Here is a 20,731-nt window from a genome sequence, read left to right on the forward strand (position 1 = left end):
GGATTCGGAGCATTCTGCTCCCCTGCAAGTTTTCAGCCTTCTTCCCAGCTGTCTTAGGATGGCCTCGCGCTCTGCATCCCTTTCCCTCTCTTGCTTTCCTTTCTGGAAACACGTCCTCATTATATCCCTTCTCCATGAAGCAATCCTGGTGACACCTCAGGTTCAGCCCAGGTCCCTTACCCAGGGTCTCAGGCCTTTCTACCCCCAACTGACTTCTCCCAACTTATCCCATCTTGCTCTCCACATGAACGTCAGCTTAGCCAGGCCCAAGTCCTCGCGGTGCCCCAGCAGACCTCCCATCCCAGGCCGGCTCTGATCACACTGTGTTCTCCCAATCCTGACCTCTCCGGCCCCACCTCAGCTGCTCCAGGCATCTCTCAGCAACTGGTCAAGGAGACAAATCCGGCTGACCCACTGTTATTACCTGCCTGTCACTGCTGTAACAAATAACCACTAACTTAGGGGCTTAAAACAACAAAAACGTATTATTATCTTGCAGTCCTGGAGGCCAAGAGCCAGCGCCTTGCTGCTTGTTTTTCTTTCCATACCACAGTGACCAGTAATGCTCTCACCCATTAAAACAAACACACACACATACACACACACACACACACACACACACACACACACACACACAGAGGCCACATTTGCTGCACGATTCCCCAGTCATGCTCTTGGCCCTGGTCAACTTACCAGTTGCTGCCTGGTTTCATGCTCCCCTCCTGTCTGCTCTGGAAGAGAGGAGGGCACTCCCCTCCACTGCAGCCCATCGGGGTCCCCAGGCCTGACCAGACAATTCCAGGTGGGCTCAAAGGGCAGCAGAAAGCATGACGGTGACAAGGGCAGGACCACAGCTGGCCCAGAGGGTGCCTTTGTGCAAATCAGAAAAAGGCACTGCTTGGGACAGATGCAGCTCCCACCCCCCACCCTCTGGCTGGGCACCTGCACTGGGGAGTGAGGGATGACAGAGGCGCCTGGGCTCAAAGGGTTTCATCAACACCTCTTCCCAGACCCTGTCCTTCAGAGATGCCAGTCACACACCCTAAAACACCATCTCCAGGAAGAAAAGGTCAGTTGTCGGGGAGGAGCTTAATCAAGCTTCAAATCCTGACGTGCTAGCCCATCAAGGCAGCAAAACGAAAAGGCAAAAAATGAAACTTTGGGCTAGAAATATATTCACCAGCACCAGAAAAAGAATTGCTTCTTCAAAGCCCCAGTTGGCAAGGAAACAGCGCAAAAGCGAGCCAGCCTGCAGCTGCAGGGAGGGCTGCAGAAGTCCCAGATGGGAGTGGCCTGGCGTGAAGGGTCAGGCTCAACTATCCCCAGAGAATGAGAAAAACTCTTTCATTTCGGGAAGTCAACTTCTCCCTGGACCGTCGTGATGACGGGAACTCCGGCAGCCAGGGGCCCAGCCAGGCACAGCTGGCAGCTTTCTCATTAAGGCTGGCAGCTCAAAGAACCCCCCTCCGTCTCCATCTCTCGCAGGCCAATGTCTTGTTGGTCCGCTTCCTTTGGCACCCCCAGAATCACACTTTGTGATTATTGAAAGGACCTGGGTGAGCCCTGTACAGAAAGGAGAGTGTGGGCACGTACATCTCTTTGCAGAACAAGTCATTCCCAAGGTTCTGGCACGAAGAGCGTATTAGTCAGGTGACACTGCGGTGACAAACAACCTCGAAGTCTCCGTGGCATGAAACAGCAAACGTTTCTCCTCTTTCTCACTGCGTGTCCAGCATGGGTCAGCTGGAGGCTTTGCTCTGGGTCATGCTCACTCCAGGCCCCAGCTGCTGGGGCAGCCAGCATCTCAAATATCCCTGGGCCATTGCGGTAGGGAAAGAGGAACAGGCAGCAAGGCACTGGCTCTTGAAGCTTCTGCCCAAAAGTAATCGGCACGTGTTCACTTCACTGGCCAGAACAAGTCACACAGCCAGACCTCACTTCTCCTGGGAGGGGAAATGCAGGCCTACCAAGACGCCCAGAGGAGAGAGCCGAAATGTTCGAGAACAGCCCTGATAACTACCATGGGGGTTTGGGGGATCGGGGAGAACATTGGAAAAGAGAAGACAAGAAAAGGCAGAGGGAGATGGGGGCGGGGGAAGAAAGGCGGGGTGGAGAGAAGCAGAAAGGGAGAGGAAAGGGATGCCCAGGTGCCCGAGGCTAAGCTGTCCCCTGAAGAAAATTTCTGAATAATTGAGAATGTGCTTGGTTACACTGATCTGTAGGAAATCTGAGAATGTTCACCTCTGCTCTGGCTCTGATGGGAGGCGCTAAGGCCCAGGGACCCAGGGAGGCTCTACTGCCTTCCCCATCTTGGAGGAGGGAGGCCCAGCCACCACAGGCTACCTACCGCCCAGATCATTCTGTGTGATTCACCTTGTCTGTCTCCTCCCCGGTCCCCGGAGGCCCCTGTGGCCCACTGAACATCTTGCTGGGAAATCTCATTTCGCACCCTGGCAGCAAGCTCAATTCCTCCTGTCAGATCCTGGAGCCTGCCCTATAAATAAGGCCCGAATTCTTTATTGCTGGAGTCAGCAAAGGCTTGCACACGGGATGTCCTGACTCACACTATAGTCATATTTTCATAAAACCTGTGCATAGAGCCTCATATGAAGAGGGACATGGGAGGTGGGGGTGACCCAGGTCTCTCTTTGCAGCCAGGACCCCTCCTCACCTGCCCCTTTGGGGACGGTCTCAGTCTAGCACTCAAGTCTGGAAATAAAAAAGATTCTCAGTGACCTTGTCCACTTTCAGACAGAAGAGATGACTGCTGATGATTAACAGGGACAGCTCTGACAGGGTTTGCCTGGTCTCCCAGGGAGCCAGGCTCTGCCACAGGGTCCTTGTTAAAGCCGGGCCACCAAGGGCGAGGCCGCCAACCCAGCCAAACTCATTCTCGACAACCCCTCTCTTCCCTGGCCTGGCATCATCTCCCAATTACTTCCAAAGAGGTAGGCAAAGTACCAGTGAGGTCTTCACATATTCAAAGTCAAGGTCTCAGGAAAAGAAAACTTCAATCCCCCAGACTCAACTCCAACAATGGAACAAGAGCTGGGCCTCACAGACCAAGCAGAGCACAGAGCAGGGAGAAGGGCCTTGTGCAGGGGGCGGCAGGCATCAGGGATGGAAAGACGATCTGTGAGCTGGAGGCACACTGATACCAGCTGTGTACCTCCAATACATCATCACCTGTAACCCTCCCAGCAGCCCTTTGATGGGGGTCTTGTCTAGAGATGAAGAAACTGCGGCTTAAAAGGTCTCTGATCCCAGATCACAGAAGCTGAGAGCCGCAGAGCTGGCGTTTGAATCCAGCCTGTCTGACTTTCTGCTGCCCTCGGGCCAACCTACAAGAGACAGATTTCTCAACGCTCAGGCATTCACAGGTTTGCTGCAATTTTATTTCTTCCCCAATATCACGGACACTCTTAGGATCCTATAAATAAGAATAACTCCTAGGCTGTCAGCTCTGCAGATAAACAGACTTTTGATAGCCTCTCCCTCACCATGGTAAAGGAGTTTATGAGACTAGGAATAAAAACCCTTGGAAGAAAGCCACCACCTGCCTCCCAGCTGCAGTTGTGATTCAGAGGAAGATGTCTCCATCCTCTCTTGAACTGCCCCCGTGTGTGAGAATAAGAGGTGGCCCAGCAGGACAGTAAACAAGAGAGACTACATGTGAAGCACAGAGAAATAACGTAAAAAAGATAAAGGGGAGAAAAGACAGTGCAAAAAGAGACCCACAGGAAGTTGGTCAGCATCTTAGGGAAGGATTATTATGTGGTGTTGGGTGCAGTTCAGGGTCTACCAAAAAGAAGTGCTTCCCTAAGCAGATTGACAATATCCTTCAGCTCTGATCAGTATCACCTAATAAGTTTCAGCCCCGTCCATCTTGTACGAGAAGATATTTGCTTACTCAAGGAGGATATGGATACAAGCATCTTGGGTGAGGTCCAAAACCTCTGGACAGAGGCCATGGCACTAGCTGCCAAGAGCTGCTGGGAGTGCTGACTCGGGGTCACACAGGGGAGAAGACCCCAGGGCTCGAGCCCAGCTGGAAAGGGTGCTGATCTTGGGGGCTTGGAATCAGAAGGAAACTAGGAAGAACAGTTGTCTTCGTGTGGGTCCTCCAGAAGCAGAGCCTGAGACAAGGATTGAAATGCAAATAGCTTATTTGGAACATGGTCCTAGGAAACTGGTAGGAGGTGGGGAAGCAAGATGGCACAGGGAAGGCAGATGATAAAGTGTGGGTTATCAAGCAGGTTAGTAGTGCGGGCAACTGCGCAGAATCCTGTAGGACCACCGGGACAAAGAGTAGGACCTGCATCTCAGAGTTTTCCCATCTGAAGGATGAGGAAACTGGGGCATGTTTTTCTCTAATTCCCACCACCACTGCTGAGGGCTGCTAGAAGGTCTGGGGTAATAATTCTCCAGCACTTAGGAGCTATTGGACCTGCCCAGAGAAAGCCTTCAGGCAAAGAGACAGTGCTGGGAGTGTCCAGGGAATACCAATGGGCTACTATAGAAGTTGGCTCAGGCTGCCTTAACAAAGCCCCACAGACTGGGTGTCAAGCAACAGAAATGTATTTGCTCACAGTTCCAGAGACTGGAAGTCTGAGATAAGGGTGTCAGCAGGGTTCGTTTCTCCTGAGGCCTCTGTCCTTGGCTTGTAGGCGGCCGTCTTCTCCCTGTGTCCCCACATGGTCTTCCCTCTGTGCTTGTCTGCGTTCTAATCTCCTCTCCTTATAAGGACACCAGTCATGTTGGGCAATGATCTCATTTGCACTGAATTACCTCCTTAAAGACCCTATCTCCAAATACAGTCATAGTCTGAGGTCCTGAGGGTTAGGGCTTCAACATTTAAATTTTAAGGGGACACAATTCAGCCTGTAATAGGTGCCACTTAGCTTCTGCTACCATAGTCATCAGGAGGTGCCCAGGTCATAATTCAGAAAGTCAGGGCATAGTAAGGAAGAACAAATCTGACTCCATATTGGGTCTGTTCCTTTTACTTTAACCTTGATACTCTATGGCTTCTGCTACAAGTTAAGAATGTTGCCTATAGCCTGAAACATACAGGACAGCCCATTCTCAAGGCACTGACCTTCAAAGGTATAACACTTTTCCATTCATACAGAGATAAAAAGTTGTGGAACTGAGAATAGTATTTGTCTTGTTGGAGGTTTGCTGGAATATCCTGACCTGACCTACGTGGACAGCTGCAAGAACAAAGGATTCTGACACCAAGAAGTTTGCAACAACCAGCCACACCCCCTCCCCTTTTAGTATAAATTCTAACTCAGGTAAGATGGTTCTTTGGGACAGTAGTCTACCACTTCTTGGTCTGCTGGCTTTCCAGATAAAGTCACTATTCTTTGCCCCAACAACTTGTCTCTTGATTTATTGGTCTGTAGTGCCACAAGCAATATGAGCTTGGGCTTGGTAACAAAAGTGAATATATATATATAGATTCATTACGTTGTATACCTAAATCTATACAATGTTATATGTCAACTTTATATCAATTTTTTAAAAAAATATTTTAAATAAAAAATAAGAAGGAGTGGGTATCAGGTTTGAAACTGAGCAGAAGTAACAGAATATGCCACAGGTCACAATCCAGAGGGCAGGTTTGGACTCACTTCAGTTATGATCAGGAGCTGTGAAGGCTGAGATGGCTTTGGAGGGCCGTGTGTGGGGGATGTCGCTGTGTGCTATTGGGGTCATCAGCATGTATCTCACTCCTCGGGCTTCTAAGACTGCAAGTAGTGAATCTCAGCCCCCATCGCCCCCCTGCACAGGCTTACCAGTGAGGGATGGGGAAGGTCACGGATACCAATGGTCCAGTGGTATAGGAGGGTCCACAGAGCACAGACCGTAAGGTTAAGGATTTCCTCCTTTGCAGTTTGCTTGCTGTGGGACATCAGACAGGCCAGGTCCCTTCATCCAATTTAGCCTCTGTCCCCTGATGTGTAAAATGGGAGGAAAGAAACCTGCAAAACTCACAGAGCCCCCAGCCCAGTCCCCAGCACACCCTCTGCATCAGTAAACGCGCATCCCATCTCACACGCTGCTGGTGGGAGTGAAAACTGGTTCAGCCACTTTATAAAACTGTTGAACATTATCTACCACAGCTAAAAATACTCCTACCCTGTGACCAAGCACTCCCACTCCTAGGTGTAGGCCCAGAAAAAAATGACTGCACATGTTTCACAAAAAGTGATGCACTAGCTGGATTCATCATAACCAAAAATGGGCAACAGCCGATGTCCATCCGCAGGAGACTGGGTACCTGAGGAGTGGTGTATTCACAGCCCAGAATACCGACCCACAGCAACATGAGCAATGAGCACAAGTGGTTCACTGCACTTATGTTGAGATCCCTGAAGAATATGAAGTTTTCAAGTCCCAGGTCCAGACATTATTCATCCCTGTATCCCAGCACCCTGTACAGAACAGGTGCCCTCTAAGTCTTTTTTTGAATCAACAAATGCCTTTGTGTGTGTGTGTGTGTGTGTGTGTGTGTGTGTGTGTGTATGTGTGTCTACATCCAGGGCCTTCTGATAATCAAGCAAAACGACTGCCAGCTGCCACCATGACCTGCATCCCAGGAAAGAGCCACCAGCTGGCCATGGAGCCAGAACATCAACACAAAGAATTGTTTTTCTTTTTGTTTTTTCAATCTTTCGCGTCTGGCTTTTTTTTTTTTTTTTTTTTTTACATTGAGGTAGAGTTGACATACAATATAAACATGAGGGGTTTTTAATAAGCTCACCCCATTCCAGCCAGCCTGCTGCAGCCAGGGAATCCTCATTAACCCCGCACACCCAGGCAGCTAAGAGGCCCTAGAGGTGCTCTTGGCTGGGGTGGCAGGAAGAAACCTCTGTGTCCCTTCACAGTCGTTAGGTTCATGACTCTCCAAGCTCTAATTCACCCACTAGTCGCTAGGGGTTGAGCTGGCTTGTAACAAATTTGTTCACGGATCAAAGTCATCTGGCAGAGCATCTGGAGGCTGACCCCGGGCACAGCGTGCGTGCCTCTGAGCCTCTGCACTCAGCCTGCATCCCGGCTGATGGATTAGCAGAGAGGGAGCGCCCGTGAGAAAGCCTGATGACCCCACTCGCCCTCAGACAGCCAAAGCATTGTGTTTGGACTTCCCGCACCGCCTTTTTCACGCCTTGCCCTGGATTACAATGTGACAGGAGCAAGATTTATTAGCAGGTGAGATTTCTTCCACCTCCCCATTTCACTGCCTCTCCCTCATCCTGAGAGAGAGAGAGAGGGAGGAAAGAGAAAGAGAAAGAAAGAAAGAAGCCTCCTGTCAGCTGATTCCAGGACACTGGGTAATGCCAAATGAAAAGAAGCTAAATTGATCCATAAAATTAAAAGTCATGAGAAGGAAGAGGGACTTGGGGTGGGGGCAGGGACACAAACACCAGGACTAAGAAGGAGACAGCTTGGATCTGGCAGGGGATGGTTCTGGAACTGAAAAACGGAAACAGGGGCAGGAATGGCAGTTCAAAAAGTGTGGCTAAAGATTCTATAAATTGGGGCCTCACTGGTGTTCTTCGAGACACTTACATGGGAATTCCTTTTCATTACCGTGGAAGGGGCTGGATTCTGCATAGAGCCTGAATCACGTGGACCCCTGCTTCCTATTCCATTAGATGGTTATCAGTGTCATTGACTGATTCTTGCACGAGACAGTGAGTTCCTTCCCAGTTGTAAACCAAGTCCCACCAGCTTAGTCTCTGAGGGCAGCCAGGTCAGGATGGCGTGCACCTGTGACTGAGCTCAAAGGCAGGGCTCAAGACCTCCCCAACAACTCGTACATGTCTACTTGCACCATGGGAATCAGTAGAAGGATCAAAATGCCCACTCCATCCCCTTCCCCCTAACAGGAGCCTACAGACGAGTTAGGACTGTCAAATAAAAATAAATCCACACTTACTAAGGAAAGACGCGTTCAAAAGGAGAGCGAAGAAGCAAATCATCCACATATCGCATCAAAGCAGAACCTCTAGGGAACTTTCTATCATCCAGATCAGTGTTCAGGATTTATGAGAAATAAGAAGGACTCTCAGTAAAACCCTGAGGCATTATTGTCCAGGTGAGTTGTTTTTCTTCCCAAGTGAAAGCAAAAAGGTATTGGCTGGTTTCATCAACCAGAATACTAACGAATACACTGCATAAATCAATTACAGTCAAGAATTTACTGCTGGTGGGAATGGAAATTAGCAACATTATGAGGGTTAGGAACAACAGGGTTTCCATGTGAGGATCTTCAGTTACTTTGGGAAAATCTTTGATTGTGGCTCACAATTCAGCGTTAGTCCAGGGTCTATAAGAAATTAAGGGCTTAACCTCTAGATCTTCAGACGGCTTTATTTTAAAGGGACAGGTTCTGATACATTCAGAGGAAAAGGGAGTGGGGAGAGTTTCAGAGAAAAAGGGAAATTTGGCAAGAGAATTAGTATGGAGGACCGGGGGGCTGTAGAGGAGATGTAGGTGGCGTCAAAGGGAAGGAGGAAGATGGCGCTGGAGGGGGGACCTGACCTCAAGGGGCTGAGGGAGGAAGACAAGATGGCACTAGAGGCAGAGCCTTCGACAAAGGAGCCGAGGAAGGAGAGCCTGAGGCTTCAGGGGCCTTTTTTTCTTTCTTTAACCATTTGTTTGCCACTATTAATCTTAAAATCTCATTTTGCAGAGAGGCAATTTCAGGGCCCTGTTAACATTTGGAAGCTTCAAAACACCAATAAAATAGGGAAATTTTAGAGCTGTGGTTGTCCAATTCAGTTTTAAGAAAAGTGAGTTTGGGGTTTTTTACAGTTCCCCACAATTGTCACTGATGTTCTAAATTGCCTTTGGTTGGGTCAGTCCATTTAGTTGGAAATGCACTTGAGGAAGAACTGTGGTTTTCAAACATAAGATCAGCCAGGGTCCCTGTAGTGGGGGCACCCTCAAAATATTTAGGTAACTGGAATCCATTTCTCAGAGGTTTTTGTCCAGAGTAAAAGAATAATTTTCAAACAGCCTAAACAGCTCAAATAGCCTGAAGGCCTAATACCAGCCAAGTCTAAGGGAACAGTCTGGCCCCCGAAGAATCAGGCTGAAAGCTGCTCAACATGGTTCCAATGAAACAGCCCCCGTTCCTGAAGGAATGGGTGAAGGGCTAGCCAGGTCCAGCTGGGACAGTCTGATTTCAAAATCAGGCAAAAACCTGCATTCAGAATGAGGCCTTACCCAGAAGGGATGAAAACTTAAAATAGATCCCAAAATGCTACTCAGCCACAAAAAAGAATGAAGTAATGCCATTTGCAGCAACATGGATGGACCTGGTGATCATCACACTGGGTGAAGTGAGTCGGAAAGAGAAAGACAGGTTATCATGTGATATCACCTGTATGAGGAACCTGAAAGAAATGACTCAAATGAACTGACTTGCAAAACAGAGGGAGATTCACAGACATGGAAAACAAACTTACGGTTACCAAAAGGGAAGTGGGGGGATAAATTAGGAGTTTGGGATTAGCAGATACAAACTACTATATATAAAGTAGATAAACAACAAGACCCTGATGTATAGCACAGGGAATATCTTGTCATAACCTATAATGATAAAGAATATGAAAAAGAAAAGATACTTTTTAAAAATAGATCCCATATAAAACCTGGAGAGCTTCAATATGCAGAGAAGGCAGAAGCTTGGGTCCAAGAGAAAAACTGACCCTCAGACTCGAGGGTCGGTGAGGAAAGCAGAGAGTGACAACAGTGGATACTGCACCTCTTGGCTCCCCAGCCTGAGTGCTCAGGGGTCTTGTCTGGACCCCTGTATGGGCCACCAAAATGTGACCTTAAACAAATGGGCTGCTAATTTAATTCTCCAGAAAAAAGGAGGTGGGGGCTTTATTTGGGATCAACAAAGAATTGCAATTCTGGTGAGCCACGTGCAAGTTCCTAGCAAAAATGCAGGGGAAATGGGGAAAGGAACTCAGGAGAGCTAGAGCAAGCCAAGTGTCCACGGCTTTTCATTGGCTGAGTAGTGACTTGTCTTGCCAGGCAGGAGGCTTTTTTCCTGTCAGGCGCTATCTTCATGGGGTGTAAGAGCTCCCCCTTCTGGTCTCCTGACTCCGTTTAATCAAGGTTTCTGTTAATTCATTTTTCACACTTCCTACTTTTGGGGTTTTTTCCCCTTTTTATGACTCTTCACAGAACCCCTAACAGCCACCTCCAACCCATGGATGAGCCACTGGGCCACTTGTTTCAAAAATCTTTCATGGAGAAGGACCTATTCTTGCCATCAAAGCTGTGCCCAAGCACAGTCACAAGGCAGAAGCATTAAGATGGTAAATTTTATGTTTTTCCCTCAATTAAATTTTTCTTAATTTTTTAGTTACCAGTATTTCCTTCCTGAAGAGCAGCATGACATACCAGAAAGCCAGAGACCCCAAACTAGTTTAACGGTCATTCAAGACAGTCATGATACTGCCTCAGAAAAGAAATGCCAAGGCTGTCCCAGAGGAGCAGAGCATCTTCTGGGTCCTGGGATGTGGGCTGTCTCCACCTTTGTCTCCCAGTGTTCAGGTACTTTGGCCCACATGCCAGGACCCTACCAACCTACACAACATCCTCGTGCAGATTAGATCAGCGCACTCCTTGGTAGATCCTGCACTCTCTGCACGTAGCCTGCTGGTAGAAGGAATCTTTATTCAACGAAAAAGCTACCCTTTCCTCTGCATAGAAGCAGGCCTATGTCATGGCGCATGACTTGGCCAGGAAAATGCATACTGGAATTCATGCACCCCTCTGCCTGATGCCTTTGTTCAGTGTACAGACCTCACAACCCTATTTGGCAGGCCTGCCCATGCCTTCCTCCAACTAGCACCTCCAGAGTCTGACTTGCCTCCTCAAGGTCTATCTACCCAACGAGTAATTTCCTGTTTGGCCTCTCTTGGGTCTCCACTGCCCTTCAGCTGGGTCCCACTCTACCTCTGGCATTTTCTCCTGCAAGATCCATTGGCTCCAATCGCCAGGCCCCCTAGGAGATCCACAGCCCTAAACCCACTACCACCATCATCACCATCCAAAATTCTTCCCCAGCTTACAGTGCATGAAAGAATCAACCAGTGTTTTTACAGTCCAAGCCTAGTGCACAGAAATTCAAGTACATTTCCTTTCAGATCCAGGCCTTCTCTGTCTTCAGGGCTTTTCTTCCTGGGGAACACTTGGGGAGGAGTGAAGTGATTTCCCTCTTTCCGAGTGATCCTCCATCTAGATCGTCAGCCAGGTTTGTTGGAAAGTGCCTCATTCCCTCATGCTTGCAAATTACTTCTTATGCTGTATAAAGGGTTCAGAGCAACAAAAATGAGACCCATTTCTCAGTCCAAAAGAAAGGGAGGCACTTTGGCTGGAGTTATTGAACTGATATGAAGTGTCTTTTCTGGCTGACCCCACCAGGGTCAGCCTGCTGTTTCAATTTCTTATCTCAGTGGAAACATCGTTCTCATGGAGAGAAATAAACCCTTTCCCATTTCTTTTAAGAAAGGGAACCGAGAAAGAAAATAAATAATTGCTGACATCGGACCTGTTAATGACTTTGTGGCTCCCCATAAAAGCTTCTTACAGAATTTTGCTTTTCCTCTCTGGCTCTTAAAGATTAAACTAGAATTAGTCTGGTATGAAATGCCTCCGCCCTGTCACTGCTCATGAAAGGGAAGCCATCTCCATGCTCCGTGCTCCCGCCCCTGCTCTTGCAGGAGCAGGATCAATGTCACCGCCAAGGCTGGCATGTCATCAGCGCTGGCGGGTACCGCCGTGAGCGTGGCAGAGAGGCAGCTATCCCACTGACAGCATCAGCTGCTGTTTCGTGTGTTCCCAGTCAGGATGTCACATACAACAGAAGGAGACGGCAGGGAAGAGCTCCAACGAGCAATGAGTGTCACACAGAGAATTATCTCGAGCCATCCTCCCGGCCTTTCCTTCCTGTTTGCAACGGAGATGCCCACACCCCCTTCCCTTGGTCCCTTGGCACACAAAAATGAACATCTAAATCTGCCTCTGACTTACTCATTCATTCATTCATTACTGACTTATTGAGCCCTACTGTTAGGGGCTGCAATGTGTCCACCACCAAAGCTGTATGTTGAAGTTCTCACCCTCCAGTAGCTCAGAATGTGACTGCATTCGGAGATAGGGTCTTTAAAGAGTGGTTAAGTTAAAATGTGGCTCTTGGGTGGCCCCTAATCTAGTCTGATTGCTGTCCTTATGAGAAGAGGAAATTTGGACCTACACAGGGACACCAGGGATGCACGCACAGAGAGAAGAGACACAGTCCATGAGGGCACAGTGAGAAGGTGGGCGTCTGCAAGCCAACAAGAGCAGCCCTGCCAATGCCTTGAGCTCAGACTTTCAGCCTCCAGAACCCGGGGGGGGGGGGGGGAATTAATTTCTGTCATTTAAGCCACCCAGTCTGTGTTGTTTTATTATGGCAGCCGTAGCAAACTCATGCATTTACTGGGAGCCAGGCACTGTGCTAAGTGCGGGGAAGGAGCTATGAGTCCATGCAAATCTGATTCTTAATCTAGATTCCCATTCTGCCACCCTGCCACCACCATCTCCTCTGACTCTATCTCCTCAAGTCTCTGATGCCTGGTAGGTAGGCTGTGAAAAGGATGTTCTCGTGATGGGTGGAACTTTTTCAAGTGCATCGATTTGCAGGACTTTGATTCCATAGGTACCAATTTCTTATAAAACCTGATGATGTTTCAAAAATAAGCGATTTTCAAAGTCGGGGCGTGGGCATCACTTGTGGGATGGCACCACATACCATCAAGGGACTAAATGTCACTCCTTACTCGGTAGATTTTGTAAATACTTACACTCTGCAAAAAGTGAAACAAATCTGAAGGGTCTGCTGTTTTGTTCTCATAGAAGCAATTCCTGTTGCTTGAAGAGCAGATCAGTTCAGATGTTGCCATTTGCCAGGAATAGAAAACCTGGTTCATATGGCCTTAAACAATAAGGAGACTTGACTGACTCAATATCTAAAGTTTCCAAAGATAGGATGGGTTTCAAAAACAGCTAATCAGGGCTCTAGTGCCTTTCTCTATGATTCTCTTGATTCTGTGTTTCTCTGAGTGCTGGCTTTTTGTCTTCAGACTGACTTCCCTCATATTTGCAAACTGGCTGCAACGGTTCCGGACCTCACATCTGTACACTACACCATGCAAAGCGAGAGAGTATCTTTGTCTCAACATTCCCAGATGGAGTCCTAAGATTTATTCTGATTTTTCCAGCTTAGGTCCTATGCCAAGACACCCAGAGTTCATCACAGTGAACAATGGAATGCATGGATTGGCTTAGCTCGGGTCATGCACTAGCCCGTGGATCTGGAGTGAAGCCAGTTTCCTCAAAATCACATGCATCCGCAAACAGAAACTGGGGCACACTGGATGTCTTCCGCGGCCAGGACCACGGAGGGATGCCACAGAGGAGATCCTGGTGTTCGAGAAACACCATCCATCCTGAAAGTGCTTCCGGTTGGCCGTAACGGTTAACGAGGAACAGAAGGAGGGGAAGGCGAGGCAAGAGGAGGAGCAACCCTTATGGGAAACATTATGGAGGTTTCTCAGAGAATCTAAAACAGAACTACCATACGATCCAGAGATCCCACTTCTGGGAACTTATTCCCCCCAAAATTGAAATCAGGATCTCAGGATGTAGCTGTACCCCCACGTCTGTTTCAGCATTATCCTCAATAATCAGTATGGGGAGGAGAGAGGAACGGAGCTGAACTGTAGGTGGGGTCCTATCGCCAGGGCCCTGTACTCCAGGCTAAATTTCAGAGTTTATGTTCTTCTTAAAAGGGCTGGGGTGAGAAGGAAGTAAAGGGTATGATGTTCATTCTAGGAAGCTGGCTTTCAGGAGTCTGAGCAGGCAAACAAAGGGACAGTAAAAGAGGCCTGGGGCGTATAGGAAGATATGAAGGCTAATTAGCTGGCCCCACGTGCACAATTTCCACGCTGGCAGAATATAGCTTGGCCAAAGGCATCTATGCCTGAGGCTGGCTCAGGGACCCGAGAATCTTTTAAATGTACTAGACTCCCAGAAATCCCTCCATGTTCTGAGCCGGCCGCCTTGCCACAAATGGCCGCCCCAGAATCCACCTGCTACTGCTAGGGTCTGATCATGAGAGGCCCTGGGAGGCCACAGACCCCTCCCCCAGGGCTGTTCCCAAGTTTGGGCCTGGGGTCAGAACTCTCAGATGATGCAAGGGTCCATTTGGATGAGTGCTGGGAGTACCCCTCCCAAGGGTGGACAGAGGCCCTAGCTGCCCCAGCACCAGGTCCTGCTCATGGAGGGAGGCTCCTGCCTACACCGAATACCACCTCTGTGCCAGGATCAGGCCGGAAGATGCCATGTTCCATTAAAATCTCACAATCTCCCCACTTTACAGATGAGGAAACAAGACCTCCAGGAAGTGAAGGGACATGCTCAGAGTCACAGCTGATAACCAGGACTTAAACCAGCCCTCTGACATCAGGCCCACATGCTCTCTCAACCCTGCTTCATCCCTCACCCATGGGCTAGAAGAGCTGGAAGTATCACCATCACTATTTCTCCTTTTATGGGGAAAGTTAGTCCTGAGCTTGGGTGCAAAGCTCCCAGGAGAGAAGGTCTCATTTTCTAAATGTGGGTGTTCAATGACCCTCTCGCGAGACTGGTATGTGAAGGCAGAGATGGGTCCACTGCATAGGTTTTCTATCTTGAAAAGATGTCCTGCACTCCTCTGGGTTCCAATCCTGACTCCAACACATACTGGCTGTGTGCTGTTGGGCAAGTTACTGACCCTCTCTGTGCCTTGGTACCCCCAACTGCAAGGAGGGGATAGTGGTACATTTCTCAAGGGAGTGGTGTGAGGATTCAATTAGTTGAGACTTACCAAGTGCTTGCCACATAGAATGCTGTCAATAATGATTAGCTATCATTATCTTCTTTATCATCTGCACTGCAAATGCCCCCATACTCCTCTTTTCTCTGACATTCAGTGGTGTCAGCAGAGCCGGGATAGCACTGAGCGCTATGCTATGGTTGGGGTTGCAGGGGGACAGGCTGGACTGCCAAGGTAGAGGATGCTGGACCAGTCCTGGAGCCTGGGAAGGAAAGGGAGCACCGGCCAGGGCTGAGGCCACAGAGACCTAAGCTGGCCCTGCTGATGGAACACAGCCACTTCCAGAGATGCTTCTAGAAGCAGACAGAGAAGAACAACAGCTCCTCCCTTCCTCCCACCTTCTGATTTCCCATCCTGCCTCCTCTTGGCCTGGGGACAGGTTTGCGGAGTCTTCATCCTCTGTGAGATAGCAGGGCACAGACGGGGATGTGGGGGGTGAGAGACGCTGGTGAGAAACAGGTGCCAGGGGCCAACAGCTGGCCACGTGCACCCAGGCTGCTCTGTGAGGGGCAGAGAAGGAGAAGGAGAGCCTCCCTCCAGGAGCATACGGCCTCATCTGAAAGAAGAGACCCACACGTGAAAGAGGCAAGATAAGCCACATGCCCCTGGGATGTCCAGGACAAGAGGACTGCGGGCAGTAGCCGTCTTGGAAAACTTCCAAGGAAATGTGGGATTTGAGGCAGATGGAGGAAAAATGGAAGACAAGTGTTTTCTAAGAATGGGGGACAAAATATGCAAAGATTCCAAGACTCTGCCTTTGAAATCTGAATGTGAGTACACGATTGGGCTCTGCTCCCAACCTCTGGCTCCTTCCCTGGAGTGGGTACCCACTCCGGCCCCTCTGCCTGGGAGCCTGGCATGGGACTGGCTCTGACAGTAGAAAGTGCCAAGTCGGAGCTTGAAGAGGTGCTGGTGTCCCTGAATTGTATCTCCCCGGGGTTCTTATGTTGAAGTCTTAACCCCGAGCAACTCAGATTGTGACTGTATTTGAAGATAGGGTCTTTAAAGAACTAAGTACGTTAAAATGAGTTCATTAGGGTAGGCCCTAATCTGATATGACTCGTGCTCTTATAAGAAGAGGAACCTGGATACAGATGCACAGAGGGAGGACCATGTGAGGACACAGGGCGAAGGTGACCATCTACAAGCCAAGGAGAAGAAATCAACCCTGCCGACACCTTGATCTCAGACTTCCAGCCTCCAGAACTGTGAGAAAGTAAATTTCTGTTATTTAAGCCCCCTAGTCTGCAGCACTAATTCATCCCCCTCGAATTCAGCACAACCCCAGCCGTGGCTGCTACTTCAGCCAGGGCCTGGAGTGGGAAGACTTGGAGAGCCGGGTCCTACAGAGCCCAGCCCAGCAGAGCCCAGCAGAGCCCCAGCTGACCAGCAGCTCTCATGTAACCTGAGAGTCTGGGGATGTTTATTACCCCAGCAACGTGACAGATACAATCTCAAAAGCCCTTCCCACCCAGCACCCCCTCCTTCATGCACCCCACCCATCACCCGATGCTTTGCATTCCAGTGACCTCACGCAGCCTCGCGCTGCAGGGAGACTGGCCTACTCCTTGGTGACCTGCCTGGGGATTCTTCCTAACCTGGGACCTATAGGAGGGCCAGTGCCTCTCCGGTACAAGAGGATGTAAATGTGAAAATCCAGAAGTTCAACCTATGGGGAAATTTAGAGAGATTATTCTCTGCTGGAAGAGAGAACAAAGCTGAAACACAGAGAGCAGCAGGGACAAGAGAGAGGTTATGATAGCCCATCTTCCAGGTTTCACTGTTCCTACAACCTTGCTGTCTTCCTGCTCTTCCAGAGTTTTTCCAGGAAGGTCAAAGCCAAGCCTGGTGATCCCATTCCTGGGTCCGGCAATTAGAGTAGATGAAGCCACATGGCCTGTTCTGGTCAGGGAGTCACAAGGTGGAGGGGAAGTCACAGCGCAGACAAACAAGAGGCCCAGAAAATAAAAAGTCATCCTTTTGGTTGTGGAATTAAGTATCCTTGGGGCATAAACAGAGGACTCTTCTGGAAGCAGGCTTTTCACAAAGCCTTGTCAGCCAAGGCCATGTGAGAAGATGGTTCGTAAATGTGGAGGGCATGCTCTGTGAGACCTGGAAAAGGGAGTGGGGGAGCCAAGGGCTCTGGCAGAACACCCGGGGTCAATGCAAATAAGCACGACAACAGCCAGCAGGTGCAACAACCCCCGTCTGTCGGCTGATGGACGGATGAATGAAATGTGACATAAACACACAGCGGAATATGACTCAGCTGTAAACAGGAATGAAGTTCTGATACATTCTAAATAAGGGTGAACCTTGAACGTAAAGGCTAAGTGACAGATGGCAGACACAAAAGGCCACGTTTTGTGTGATTGCACTGATACGAAATGTCCAGAAGAGGCAAATCCACAGAGACAGAAAGTAGTTCAGTGGTTGCCTAGGACTAGGAGAGTGAGGGGGTGGAGGGTGACAGATGAGGGGTGTGGGGTTTCTTTTGGGGGTGGTGGAAACGTTCTAAAATGGATCGTGGTGATGGTTGGACAAATCTTGGAATATACCAAGTGCCCTTGAATGGTACAGTTTAAATGGGTGAATTTAATTCCAGATGGTATAAAATTGTGTCTCAATAAAGCTGTTTTTTAAAAAAAAAAAAAAAGCATGACTGTCTGAGTTCAGCCCTTCACTGGCGCTCCCATGGGTATTCCTCAACTGAACCCCAAAAGATCCCATTTCAGAGAGATGCTTGTTCCCTACCCCCTGGGAGACCAGAGCATCCATAGGAGCCCCCAAAATGTGGGTCAGATCAGGGCTCCTCTGCAGACCCAGCCCATTCCATGCAGAGCCAGCCCCAGGGCACAGGGAGGTCCTCCTGCCATCTCCTACCCATCCTATACTGGCACCAATGTCAACTCTGATTCCTGGTGTTGAGCCCAGAGGGACCTCAAGGGTCATCCAGTCTAATCAGTTCCTGTTCCAGATATGACAGCCGAGGTCCAAAGAGAAGTGACTTGGCCAAAGGCACACATGCTGGGTCAGTGAAAAACTGAAACCACTATCCAGGGATAGCATGATCCATAGAAATTTCTTGGAACCAGATCAGAGTATTCAGCTGATGCTTACTATGGGGAAAATCCACCTCCCTATGCAGCGAGAGTGCTGAGCACTCTCCCCACATGGTAACAAGGCATCTTAGAATCACAGAGCCATTTAAAGGCACCTGGCCAGGTTTCTGCCCTTGACAGTGGGAGCCAGCTAGATCCCTGGTGTAATTGTCAGGCTTCTTCAGAGAAGGAGAATTAATAGGATATACATAGATGTATAGAAAGAGATTTATTATGAGGGATTGGTTTATGCAGCTATGAGGCTGAGAAGTCCCACAATCTGCCATCTTCGAGCTGGAGGTTCAGGAAAGCTGGTGGTGTCGTTCCAGTCCAAACCCAAAGGCCTGAGAACCAGGAGTACCAATGCCCAAGGGCAGGAGAAGACGGATGTCCCGGCTCAAGCAAAGAGTAAATTCACCCTTCCTCCACCTTTTTGTTCTATTTGGGCCCTCCATAGATTGGGTGATGCCCGTATTGGTGAGGGCAATCTTCTTTACTCAGTCTACCGATTCAAATGCCAGTCTCTTCCAGAAACATCCTCACAGACACACCCAGAAGTAATGTTTTACCCGTTATCTGGGCATCCCTTAGCCAAGTCAAGTGTGCATAAAATTAAGCATCACATCTGGCTAGAATTCTCCATCCCCTTTCCAGCCTCTCCTTTTCTATATACCCTTTCCACCTCCCCTTTCCACCTCCTCTTCCTCTCCCAGCCCTTTCTCTGTCTCTCCCCACCCCTCCATCTTTCTCTGTCTGTTCTACCACTGCTTATTTCACCACCTTTCTCCTTTTGTCAGTCCTAAACCATCACCCCTCCTTTTATTTTTCTGTGTTTGGATTCTGGCTCTGGCCCTTACTATGGGCAAGTTATTTCACCTCTCTGTTCCTTCATCTATAAATGAGAATTAGCACTACCTCGTAGATACATCATTGCACTCCAGACACCACTAGCCTACTCAATTACTGTTCCTTAAATAGACCAAGCATGTTCCTACCTCAGGGCCTTTGCACCTGCTCCACCTTCATTTAATGCTGGGAACACCTTGTCTAAAGTAGCATATCAATCGTCCATCACTCTGTACCCCATCCTCTCGCTTCCTTTTTCTTCCTAGTACTAATTCTCACTTGATAATGTATTATACATTTCTTTTCTGCCTTCGTTGCCTGTTTCCCCACTAAACAGTAATCTCCACAGTGCAGGTCCTTGGACCACCTGGTCCAACGCTATATTCCTAACACTTCAAACAGTGCTGAGCCCATAGTAGGCACCCAGAAACTACCTGGTGAATGGTTGAATCATGTCAGTAAACTGCCTATAATAAGGTTCTCAGTAAAGTTAGAGATGATGATGATGACAGTGATACTGGTGATGGTGATGATGATGATGATGATGATGGCTGTGGTGGTGGCAATGGTGGTGGTGATGGTGACAGTGAAGGTTATGATGTTGCTAATGTGGATGGGGAGGATGAGGATATCAATGATGTTCAAAATTAAATGAAAACTAAAGGTCCAAGCACATGAAAAAATGCTCAGTATCACTAATTATCAGAGAAATGCAAATCAAAACTATAATGAGGTATCACCTCACACCAGTCAGAATGGCCATCATTTAAAAGTCCACAAATGACAAATGCTGGAGAGGCTGTGGAGAAAAGGGAACCCTCCTTCACTGCTGGTGGGAATGCAGTTTGGTGCAGCCACTGTGGAAAACAGTGTGGAGATTCCTCAAAAGACTAGGCACAGACTTACCATATGACCCAGGAATCCCGCCCCTGGGCATATATCCAGAAGGAACCCTACTTCAAAATGACACCTGCACCCCAATGTAAATAGCAGCACTATTTATAATAGCCAAGACATGGAAACAGCCTAAATGTCCATCGACAGATGACTGGATAAAGAAGATGCGGTATATTCATACAATGGAATACTATTCAGCCATAAAAACTAACAACATAACGCCATTTGCAGCAACATGGATGTTTTCCTGGAGAATGTCATTCTAAGTGAAGTAAGCCAGAAAGAGAAAGAAAAATACCATATGAGATTGCTCATATGCGAAATCTAAAATAAATAAATAAATAAATACAAAACAGAAACAGACTCATAGACATAGAATATAGCCTTGTGGTTACCAGGGGGACAGAGGGGTGGGAAGGGACAGACTGGGATCTCAAAATGTAGAATAGATAAACAAGATTGTACTGTGTAGCACAGGGAAATATATACAGGATCTTGTGGTGGCTCACAGCGAAAGAGAATGTGACAATGAATGTATGTATGTTCACATATAACTGAAAAATTGTGCTCTACACTGGAATTTGACACAACATTGTAAAATGACTATAACTCAATAAAAAAAATATTAAAAAAAAAGAAAAAACTAAAGGGCCAGGGGCAACCCCCAGTGATGGTGCCTTCCCTGCAGGTGGATGAGGAGGAGATCTTTAAACCTCTCTCCTTGAACTAGCCCAACTGAGGAATCACTCCAAAGGTGGCCAGGTTCAGGACTGAAGAGCAATATTCGAGAACAAATCAAATCCTGAGAGGTAAAACCAGCAGACACTGGGTTTGGCTAAATCTTAGAGTGACAAATCATCAAGCTGGAACTGTCTGGGGACACCCCAGCCTGCTTCCTTTGTCCCCTGGGGCTGGGCCTCCCCCCGCCACCACTGCTGGCCCA

At 48.4% G+C, this 20,731-nt stretch overlaps 1 long non-coding RNA gene across 1 annotated transcript; it reads left to right on the top strand.

Moving 5' to 3' along the window:
• The first annotated feature begins 9,297 nt into the window (after positions 1–9,297).
• On the top strand, positions 9,298–20,092 carry LOC116657443. The gene is made up of 3 exons (XR_004312514.1): positions 9,298–9,332; positions 17,401–17,403; positions 20,042–20,092. It is a non-coding gene; the product is annotated as an uncharacterized LOC116657443 (long non-coding RNA).
• The last annotated feature ends 639 nt before the right edge of the window (positions 20,093–20,731 follow it).

Source organism: Camelus ferus, chromosome 18 (genome assembly GCF_009834535.1).
Source record: "Camelus ferus isolate YT-003-E chromosome 18, BCGSAC_Cfer_1.0, whole genome shotgun sequence".
NCBI classification, from domain to species: domain Eukaryota; kingdom Metazoa; phylum Chordata; class Mammalia; order Artiodactyla; family Camelidae; genus Camelus; species Camelus ferus.